The sequence below is a fragment of the Callorhinchus milii genome, unplaced genomic scaffold, assembly GCF_018977255.1.
Source record: "Callorhinchus milii isolate IMCB2004 unplaced genomic scaffold, IMCB_Cmil_1.0 Scaffold2, whole genome shotgun sequence".
In the NCBI taxonomy this organism is placed as follows: Eukaryota; Metazoa; Chordata; class Chondrichthyes; order Chimaeriformes; family Callorhinchidae; genus Callorhinchus; species Callorhinchus milii.
In genome coordinates this window covers 79,295,010-79,306,822 of record NW_024704743.1, presented here as the reverse complement: position 1 = coordinate 79,306,822, position 11,813 = coordinate 79,295,010, and the positions used below count along the sequence as shown (strand labels likewise).

At 46.4% G+C, this 11,813-nt stretch overlaps 1 protein-coding gene across 1 annotated transcript in view; it reads right to left on the bottom strand.

Annotated features, from left to right (window-relative positions):
* The window catches only part of cyrib (CYFIP related Rac1 interactor B), an 86,462-nt gene extending 77,219 nt beyond the window's left edge, over nucleotides 1–9,243 (bottom strand). The window contains exon 1 of the mRNA XM_042346386.1: nucleotides 9,063–9,243. The gene's annotated coding sequence lies outside the window, so the exon portion shown is untranslated. The remainder of the gene's footprint in view (nucleotides 1–9,062) is intronic.
* Between the last annotated feature and the right edge of the window lie 2,570 nt (nucleotides 9,244–11,813).

The window sequence follows — 11,813 nt, the reverse complement described above, 5'->3', positions numbered from 1 at the left end:
CCCACCCCAACACACACCCCTCACCCCAACACACACCCCCTCACCCCAACACACACCCCCTCACCCCAACACACACCCCCTCACCCCAACACACACCCCCTCACCCCAACACACACATCCTCACACACACCCCAACACACACCCTCTCACGAGGTGGTACGAGACACAAGGCAGCCGGAGGGTGAGGGGAAGAGAGGTGGAGCAAGAAGTAAAGGCGCCAGACACAAACACCGCTGGAGAGAAAACTACCCCTTACCCCCTTGTTATCTCTGCCACTGCATACACACCTACACCCACTCTAGTGCCCGCCTAGCACCCCACACCCCACCACTGCCTGAATGCCCCCTCCTCCCCCCACCACCACACACAACCATTCTGGTGCTCACATTACTGTGGATGCCTTCAAATGAGATGTTAAACCATAGTCCCAATTTCTGTTCTTTATGTGGATGTTGTTGTGTTGTACAGTGTTGTGCTCCAGATAAATTGGTGATGCACTTCATAGATGTTTTGCAGGACCTTGCAATACACAAAATGGCTGTCATGTTTCCCTACGGTCGCGACAGTAATTTCACAGTAATTACTGCGAAGCAGTTTAACACATTGAGACGTTCAAGATGCTAAAATCAAATGCATGCTCTTTTTCACCCAAACCACAACCACATCCCAACTCTAAACCTCCATAGCACCAATACCTATTTAGCCACCATGCCCAACCTTCCCAAACAATGCTCACCAGCCAAAAACATATTACTCAAGCTGGACCACAATTGCCAACTCAGTCCATGTTAGTCACATGTGTACTGTTGGCAATGAGGCTAAGTTACCATCACCCCCACACCATCCCCACTGTTCCCATCATCATGAGCCCATTACACTTCCACACAGCCTATACAATTCATTATTTATTTTCTTCCCCCGCCCCCCACCAAAGAAAAACATTCCTACAGCTTATTCACTTTACTCCAGACTGTTTCTCCCATCTCCTTCATAATGTCCCTTTACCACTCATTTACACACATCGTCCCCACTGTCTGCTCTGCACAGTCCTAGCACCCCCCCCCCCACCCCCACTTACTCACCCCACCTGCTCCAAAAATCACTTTCACACACACCACTGTCTATTCTCACGAAACATCCTGCTACGCACTCCCAGGAGGATTCTATGCCTACCTCACCACCTGCTCTGCAAACATCTGCACCTAAGCCATCTCAGCAGCACTGGGTTTGCAAACCCTGCAGATGCCAGTCACCACAAATTCCCACCACTCACTCAACACTTGGGATTGTGCAGCAAACTCATGGCTGCACATGCACACACACATACACAGCTTGTTCTGTGTGCTACATTCCAAGCAGTCCAAACTCTTTTCAACACACACACTTTCTCCTGCTTCCTAACACCTGTTACTCCTACCCTCCCCCCACAATGTACCAGGTTAATTCAGTGCCAGTATTTCCAGGGATCATATAGCACTCTCACCGAGTTCAATCCTCAGTGCAACCGCATATCCGCCAGTTGCTCCTTCAAGATAAAGCTCAGGCTTGAAATCTCTGAGCTAGGCAGTGGGTGCAGTGCAATTGTGTATTTGTGCCCACAACTCTGTATTCGCAAATTCCTGATCTCAATATTCCAGTGTGGAAAGATGCCAAGAGTCCAGACTTTTTCCAAGGGAGGAAGATTCACTGTGGACTTTTCACTCACACCTCAATTCTTCAACAGAGCGTCACCCTCTTACTTGGCATAAGCCAAGAGATGAAAAGTTATGAAATATTCCATAATTTTTAAAATAAGATAGTGCTTTAATCCTCTAGCATTTCCAACAGGATTCCTTCGGGGGGGGGGGGGGAAGCAGTGTGCCAGACTTCCAGCATGTGAAGCATGCTTTAACACTTCTAATTCTCCAAAAGGGGAATTCACAATCTCTTCCTGAATGTGCCAGATTGGTAAGTTCCCAATATGACTTCAGGTATGTAGGGAGTCATGGATTTGAAAGAAAGCACTGGTAAGTGCATTGCAAATGACCCCAAAGTTGAGTTGCGCGGGGGAGGGAGGATATGGTATAAAATGAGTCAAGAGTTCCTGTTTCGGATCATCATCCAGCAACCTCTGCTGAATAATAGATGTCAGATGAAGATCGGATCAAGTCACATTAGTCTGCTGACACTTGCTGTGTCTTCTATGCTGCAAATTACTTGATAAGAGAACCGGAAGTACATCACGTGAACCCATGGGAGCACTGAACTGGTGCAATCTGCAATTGAAGCTGAGTTCCCACAGGTTGGGGTGACATACTTTCTGTTACCTAAAGGAATTCCCATTCGTATTCCGAACTAAGAAATCCTGTTGGTAAACATCACACGTTAGATTTCATTGTCTATGCTTTGCATATGAAAAAGCATCATGGTTTTTTGCTGATGCCTGTGCGACTATACCCCAGATCAAGTCACTGCTTTCAGGAGGGGTAGTATTGGTGGGGGAGAGGGAGGGAAAGATAACAGGGTGCAGTATTAGAAGTTCAATTACCCAGGAACTCTCACACCAGCTTCCAGAGGATGTGAGAGCAGACCTTCAGTTTGTTTCTTTGAGACAGAACCCATCTTAATAATAATCCTTGCATTTGATATAGCGCCTTATCACGTCGTTGAGGCATCTCAAAGTGCTTTGTAAAGAAAATAGAGCGCAAACACCGCTGTTTATAATGATGAGGTTTGATTGTATATCAGGAAAAAAATGAAGCAATGAATGGTACCTACAAATTGCACAAGTTAAATTCTCATGGGTACCTCGATTTAATGTATGGTTTCAAAGATACTGTTCTGAATGACACTACATTTGCAGATAGAGTCTAAATGGTTCCAGCACCTATAAACATCCTCACGTGGATTAAAATAAATTCATCATTTGTACTGCAGCCCTGGGTGTTGACTCAGCATCTGCAAGTTGCTATGCAACAAATGTGCAGCGGTTACCATGGATACTACATGTTCCTTTTTGCAAAAGTGCAAATTTGATCTGGAAGCCGTGTGATTTCAGCTCGATGTCTCTCACCGGCACAATTTGCTCTTGGGGGATCACAAGTGTGCATGGGTGATTTTTTTTCTTAAAAATGCGTTTTATTTTCAGAATTACAAATAGCAAAATGGAGTCCACGCACCCAGAATTGTATATCCATCAAAGAGGGCCCCTTTCATCGACAATAATGCTTGGTGGTTAGAAGGGCTGGCAGTATGCTATGATTCAACATTACCACTCAAGAGAGTCACTGCACCAAGCCAAGGGGGTTGATTTCAGGGGCCACTTGGCACTCAAGTAAAGGAAAAAGCAAAGTGAATTGATCTCTGATAAATGTTCTTTCTCCACCTAGAGAAAATATAAGATTGCCTCCAATTGTACACCCCAGTGAGTTTAAGCTGCCTGTCACCACTTAACAGCAATACATATTTAGGTTCTGTACAAGTTCTTGTGGAACCTGTGGAAGCAAATCATGCCAAGGGCAACCCTGCCCCTGGCCCCACCCCACCCAGTCCGTTGAGTTATTTAATAGATCAGTCAATAGGAGTCCATGGAGCAGGATCAGCAAACATGGTATAACGGTTGTCAAATCCTCCCCACAATGTATACCTTCCAACCCTTGATGATGTTGTGGTGTGCCAATATATTAACAGCAACTTGCATTGATATAGTGCCCCTCATGCAGGCTAGCGTCCCAGAGCGCTTGACAAATCCAATGCATTTGGCAACTGTGAGCAAGCATTAGGATTGGTTGGAATCCTATTGCTTGTCGATAACCATGGGATGGTAAGAAAGCAGGATTGTTTGTAGACCCAATTTTATTTTGGATTTAATATTAAATGTCCCTCTCTGAGGGACCCATACCTTCAGAGTGCATGTCTTCCAGTTTCTAAATCATGGCTCAGAGCGCTCTCAAAGAGCTGGAGATCATGAGATTCCAAGAGACAAAGAGACTAGATTTACTTTCAGCCATAGGTAAGAAGCGCTGGAGCTACATTTCCCTTGCACAATGTAAAAGAGAAAACATATTTTAATAAAATACAGTAATCTAAAGAAGGAAAACAAAACAAAGTAAATAGTGGCCTCAAGGTTGTTGACCATCTCTGCGTGATATTAACCTGGTCAACCATTTGGTCTAACAGTAAGGATTGGATCTACAAACAGTCCTGCTTTCTTACCATCCCATTAGCAAGCAATAGGATTCCAACCAGTCTTAATGCTTGCTCACAGTTCAACGAATGTCAAATCCATTGGATTTAACAATTGGGTCCTATTTGCAATTTCTAGCAGTTGGCAGAGTGCCCTTGGACCTTTATTTCCTCGCAATTTTCCGGCTTTCAGAAATGACGATTAGCCATTCCCTGAATATTGGAAATCAGACCACTTTCAATATTCAACCACCAGAATTTGCAATTAGCACATCAAATCCTGTTTGTGAATATCACACATTAAACCACAGCTTATCTGAAGCACGCAGAAGGACATGTCCTAACAGCAGACACATTCCTGCATCTTTGTCAGTGTCTAAACAGAATGAAAGTAATTTCTCAAATAGCCCAATCCCCTGAAAGAGCACCAAAACTCTAGGAGGTCATCTCAGGATCCGAGCCAGTCTTGCACTTGCGACATCCCTTTGTTTCTCTCCTGAAAATCTGGCCAAGATCTGGAACTCGCTGCATGGAGAATCTGGGTGTAACCTCATGTCCAAACACTGTGGTGAACTTCCTGCAATCCTATTGCACATTACTCCACATCATCCCATTCAAAGCTGCTAAGACTTGTGCTGTCCCTATATCTTAGCCAGCACTAGGATTATAAACAAATCTATACCACCGTATTGTGTACATTCCAGATCAACACAGCATTCACCACAGCCTTTGCAATAGATCTGACAGTGGAACCTACAGGATGAGGAAATAGATTTCAAAAGCAAGCCTTCAAGTAGGTTCTTTATTGTATAAGCAGAAACCTTCTCAACCTAGCATTCAGAATCCTGAATGTAACCTCATGTCCAAGCAGCACATGAGGTTTGGACATGAGGTTATACTCACGATTCTCCATAGAGCACATTCCAGATCTTGGCCAGACTTTCAGGAGAGAAACAAAGGGGCCTAAGAACTGCAAATACCCTATATAAAAACCTCAGTGGTCACAGTATCAATCCTGCTAAACCATAGAGGTTTGGGGCCATTCCTGCTACCAAAACGTACCTTTAAACAACAGAAACATTTCAGGGAGGTTTCAATAATATTCAGCAAGTAAGAAGCATTCTCAAGAATCTACAGTATCCCCGAGTATCCTAATACTGGTTCATGCATTGTGGATGGATAGGTGGATGGATTCTAAGTAGTGTTGTTATTCACAAAAGCACAAATAGCACAAATGGTAAAGTTCAATCAAGCAAGAGCGATGGATAGTGAACCAGAAGAATCACCTGAACCCCTTTTGTACCCGCGGCTTCTGCCACACATGCACGACTCTGTCACTCCACGGTCAAATCTCAGGTGTGAAGAGAGCAAAGGCTGCAAAACGGAAAAGAGCACATCTACGCTCCATTCGCCTTGGACGGATGGGAAGTTGCAGATTGTCTGTCATGCAACGCAATCACCCACAGCTGTTCATATTGAGGGTGCCTGGAGCCAGCTCCGCTGAGCAATGATTTCTTAGTGAATGCCATGTCCTAAGTAATATCAAACCAAGGTTCTCAAGGGCATTGAAGCAGAGCAGTTTTATGGAGGTTGAAAATGTTAATAGCTGCTGATGATGCTCCTGCGCCAGGAGTTATGAGCAGTGTTGGAACTTGTGGTCAGATTATCTCTTGTGTGTTTGATTTCAAGCATATTGTCAGGGGCATTGGGCGTTCTCAAGACCACTACTAACTTGAATATTTTTAATATCCCTAATTAATATGCATTACTAATATTATTGTAAATAATATTTAATTATTCAATGTTATTGAAATGTCATCGTAGTTCAATGATATCCTTTCAGCCTAAAGCTCAGAGCTGCACCGCTAACCTGTCGGGATCATGTAAGCTTCAATATAGTAAGTGCTAAAAAGCAATTTTCACCAGCCCCGTCACCTGCAGCAAGTCCAGTTTGTTTCTATGCATTCCTAACCTTTACATGGATCTTTTTGAAAAAAAATGGTTCTTCATGAATACTCACTAACAAAGCAGGATTTTGCAAAAAGGCAAAGAAATATTAATTACTCTCTTCCTGGAGGGAACGATTATGCCAGGCACTCGAAAAGAGATTTCTGAACGAAAAAATGAGCTGCTGATATGATACGAGTAATCTTTGAGGCATCACAGCAAAGGCACTTACATTGAATGCAGGACATACACACGACACAATACCCTGAAGCCCCAGTCAGTGCTTTTATGTTTTGCTTTCTGTAATTTATACTCTAAATGTCAATGATTTTATAGGATTTTAAAGCTGTTGGTTAGAAGTTAGAACTGGGCCACACAGAATGCAACCCTTTTACTTTTTGGAGTTGGATTCAAACGCATTATAGATAGAGAGGATGTGTTGTCAATGAGGGACATGAATGGTCCAAGCAAAATAAATTGAGAAGAGTTCAATATCTTGATATTTTACTCATCTCAACCTGTCCATTTTTTCAAAAAAAAAAGGTTTTCCCTGTGGTAGGAAGCCCAATATCATTCTTCTAGACCTGGTAACCTGTCCCACCAGGCCTGCCAAGAAAATTAAAAAATACTAACTGACCCAGTTACTTTCCTTCTCCCCCATACAGGAAAGTGTCTGGCCTGTACATCCCAGAAAGCCTCACTACAAATGGTTGTTGAAGCCAAGTGCGTAAAAGCATTTAAAAAAATACACGAGGGAGAAGGGAATAAAGGTGTAAAGGAGAGAGTATTAAGAGGCTCATGAAGGATTAACATGGCACAAACCAATTGGGCTGAATGGCCCATTTCTGCATTCCCCAGTCTTTGCAATTCTATGTAAGATATTTGAAGAAAAATATTAAAGGGTATGTGGAAAGAGTAGTTGGGGGGAGGGCAGAGCCTTAAACCAGCACAACTGGATGGGTTGAACCACCTGCAAACATTGGGCTCTAATTAACAGTATTCCTGAATGGGATTTCTTAAGAAGGAATCTGAGTCAAGTAAAAGGAAACTCTTTCCAAATAACCAAATGTACATCACCCTGACCCATGGGAACACTTAGTGAATATGACCCATTTCCAGAGCAAAGTTCCTGGGCTGAGAGGCGTTTTAACTGGATTCCTAACAAAGGAATCCCAGTAAGAAATACAGTAAATTGGACCTCGTATGACTTTATGGTACTTTATTTGTTTAGGTGTCATCAATTTTCTCCAACAACCCAACCATGCTCAGGATCTTGCTTTGTTGAGGACAGTTTCAATGGCATTCCCAGCCCAAAGAGTCTTGTTTTTGTCATTTCTACACCCAGTTACTTTCGGCATTGACTGATGCAAATTTAAATGGATACGATAATGGAAATGTTATCATGATGGACTTGTTGTAGAGAATGAAACAATACATCAAGACCTCTGAACTGCATCCACTTCCTATGGATCTCCAGCACCAGAAAGGTGAGTGAATATAAAGAATGAAAATACTGCAATTTTGCCTCTCAAAAAACGAAACATAAAATGCTGCAGATCTGTATCTTAAACAGGCCACACCCCAACACTGAATCTAGATTAGAAATAACAGTTTTTCCGCTTAGTGAAGATGGACATTTATATGCAATAGAAACCGTCTACGAATAAACAGTCACTACACTTGATAACAATTCCCAGGGCAGGGCTTTAAGGCAGGCATTTCAACATTATAGATGCTACATCGAATGCAGGGATTGTTAATAGAAAGGGACACTGAGATTTGCTTTTGCAAACAACATATACTTTTGCATTGAGATAGAAACAAGTAAGATCACAAGATTATCGATGCAAATCTCTAGCAATGCGTTACAGACATAATATTGACCAACAATAATTTCTCAGGAGCTAATAAAACAAGCCTGGACTACAAAATGAAGTCACCCTGAACCAGGCGGCATTCAGACCAAGAGGAAACCTCTCCCCCTCTCTGTCTCTCTCTGCAACAGCGCAATCCTCCAGTCTATCAATGCTTCTCATTCACCGAAAATCCCAATGGCTTATCAGCCGGAAAAGAAAATGCAATTTGAATTAAATGCTGCAACATATGTACGGTTCAACCCGAGTCATAAATCCACGGAGATCAGACGTTTCCCATCGACTGACTTCTCTCTGGATATTTTTTTAAAAAAGAAAAGAAGCAATAAAGCCCCCGGAGACTGGGGGGGTAAAGGGGTCTCAGGTCCCCATCATTGGGGACGATCCTAATTCAGATTCTTCTCCAGGTGGCGATTTGCATCTCCTGCCTCAGCTGAGCTGACACCAGAGGACCATCACCCACACACGCACACACACCCACACACACACCCCCACCCACACCCCCACACACACACCCAGACACACACCCAGACACACACCCACACACACACCCACACACACACCCAGACACACACACACAGACACACACACACACACCACACACACACCCAGACACACACACACACCACACCACACACACACCCAGACACACACACACACCCAGACACACACACACCAGACACACACACACACACCCAGACACACACACACACACACCCAGACACACACCCAGACACACACACAGACACCCACACAGACACCCACCCACACAGACACCCACCCACACAGACACCCACCCACACAGACACCCACACACACCCACACACACAGACACCCACACACACACACACACACCCACACAGACAGACACCCACCCACACAGACAGAGACCCACCCACACAGACAGACAGACAGACACACAGACACACCCACACAGACACAGACACCTACACAGACACCCCCCCACACACCCACAGACAGACACCCACTCACACACCCACAGACACCCAGACATCAGCAGCTGACAGCACCTCCCGGCCCCACCGTGGGGTGTAACCCCCCCCTCTCACTCCCTACCTTTGCAGCTCAGTTTGTCAAAACGGGAAGTAATGTGGGAGTGAAGGCAGGTTCAGGCTGTGCAGTGGAAAGAGCTGTTACTTCCGGGTTGGTCAATTTCACGTCATTTGCTTCAGGTTTCTAACACCATCGAGGTCACAAAATCACTAAATATGGAATCAGATGGCAGAGAGAGAGGGAGAGAGAGGGGGACGTTCATTTCCTCTGCATCACACACAAGGCACACATGATAACTAACCTCACCTGCACCACTTCAAACACAGACACTCGCTGCTGCTGCTGCAATGCAATGCAATGGGTGGGTGGGTGGGTGGTGGGGGGGGGGGTTGACAGGCGAGACTGAGAGCAAAAAAAAATACCCTTTATTTTTGGAAGCGACGTGTCAAAGCAATTGCACAAGGCTTTCACAATCACGTCGGGTCTCTTCAGCCCCAGTGATAGTGAAGTAGTGAGTGGGGGGCTGTGCAGCTGCTGCAGCTGAGCAACAGCCTCTGCAGGCAATTTTGCAGCAAGGTTTGGGTTTTTATTAGCAGGAAAGTGCATTCTCACAAACTCAGCAGCTCAGAGCTGGGACCCCCCCCCCACACACACACACACCACACACACCCCCCCCACACACACACACCCCCACACACACACACACACACCACACCCCACACACACACCCCACACACACACACACACCCCACACACACACACACACACACACACCCCCCCCACACACACACACACCACACACACCCCACACACACCCCCCCCCCACACACACACACACACACACCACACACCCCCCCCCCCACACACACACACCCCCCACACCCCCCCCCCACACACACACACCCCCCACACCCCCCCCCACACACACACACACCCCACACACACACACACACACACACCACACACCCCCCCCCCACACACACACACACACACACCCCACACACACACACACACACACCCCCCCCACACACACACACACCACACACCCCCCCCCCACACACACACACACACACACACCCCACACACACACACCCCCCCCCCACACACACACACACACACACACACCCCCCCACACACACACACACCACACACCCCCCACACACAACACACACCCCCCCCCACACACACACCCCACACGCCTTTCGTTTTTTTTGCACTGAAAGTGAAGGATTTTCAGAGAAGGGCGTTGTCTGCTCTGTACATTTTAAACGGGGACAAAGTCTCGGTTCCTGTTCACAGCTGCTTTCAGTTGGGGATGGGGAAGGCCAAGTTTGCACTGATCGGATGCTTACTGTGCTGCAGCATAAACGCTCAGCGACAGGGATTTCGTGCTGCCTGTTCCGACTTGCTGTCTCACTTGCGAATACGTTTGCAGGCAATAGTTGGGCAGCGTTGCAAAGTCAATGCATTCTTCCCCTGTTTACAAACCTGCTGAAAAAAAAGTCTCAAGCAAAGCACATTTGCACAAAGAATGCTTCTGTGAAGGTGTGTTGCCTTCAAAGACATCTTTGGATGTCTGGTGTGCACTGTTGACATTGCCTTTCACTGGAGGGACGAGGAGAGAAGAGCACAGATCAATACTATGGCACAAATCTGGCTTATGCTGCATTGACACTATGCTTTGCAGTGAATCACCTCAATGTTACTGACGATTCATCACAAAAATGTCAGTGTAAATTGAGCCAGAATAAATTGCGCTGCAGCATTCCTCCTGAGACTTGAGAAGAAATGGTAACAGGAGCAGTTTGATCTCACTTGACTGCACAATAAACACAGCATTCTGCCTCCTCAAAGGATGCCCAAAGAATTTTCCAAGGGAGCATTTTCAGTTAACGTGACTGTGTATCAGTCTGGTGCAGTGAGTAGCACTCTTGCCTCTCAGTACCAGCTTTGGTCTTCTTCCCCCACCCAACTCGGTTCTTACCCCCCAACTCAGGTGCAAACCCTAGACTGTCCAGCGCCCTGGGACGTCCTCCCGATGTGAAAGGCATACATACAAGTTTGTTGATGAATCAGTAGTTGGGGATTCAACAACAACAAGATTCCATTTATAGAGCGCCTTTCACGTCAGGAGGACGTCCCAAGGCGCTGCACAGTTGGGTCATGACCCGAGCAGGGGGGAAATGGTCAGGGTGAGGGAGGGAGCGAGGAGGGGGGAAATGGTCAGGGTGAGGGGAGGGAGCGAGGAGGGGGGAAATGGTCAGGGTGAGGGGAGGGAAGGGAGGGAGCGAGGAGGGGGAAGAGAGTCGAGAGGGGAGCTGAAGGCTTGGTCAAAGAGAAAGGTCTTGAGACCGGCCTTGAAGGAGGAAAGGGAGGAGGCGGCGAAGGCACTGGGGGATAGAGTTCCAGAGCCTGGGGGCTGAGAGGCTGAAGGCCCGACCACCGATGGTAGGGCGGTTGGGGCGGGGGACGTGGAGGGAAGGGAGGGAGTGAGGAGGGGGGAAATGGTGAGGGGAGGGAAGGGAGGGAGCAAGGAGGGGGACAATGGTCAGGGTGAGGGGAGGGAAGGGAGGGAGCGAGGAGGGGGAAGAGAGTCGAGAGGGGAGCTGAAGGCACGGTCAAAGAGAAAAGCTCCACATTGAGACTTGGAACCCATACTATCTATGTAGACACTCCAATGCAGTGCTGTGGGTGTGCTGCATTTTGGAGATGTCCTTCAGATGAGAAGTTAACCTGAGGACCTTTCTGCCTGTTCAAGTTAATGTGAAAGACCCCATTGCGCTAATCGAAAAGAGAAGTGAGTTTCTCCCTGGC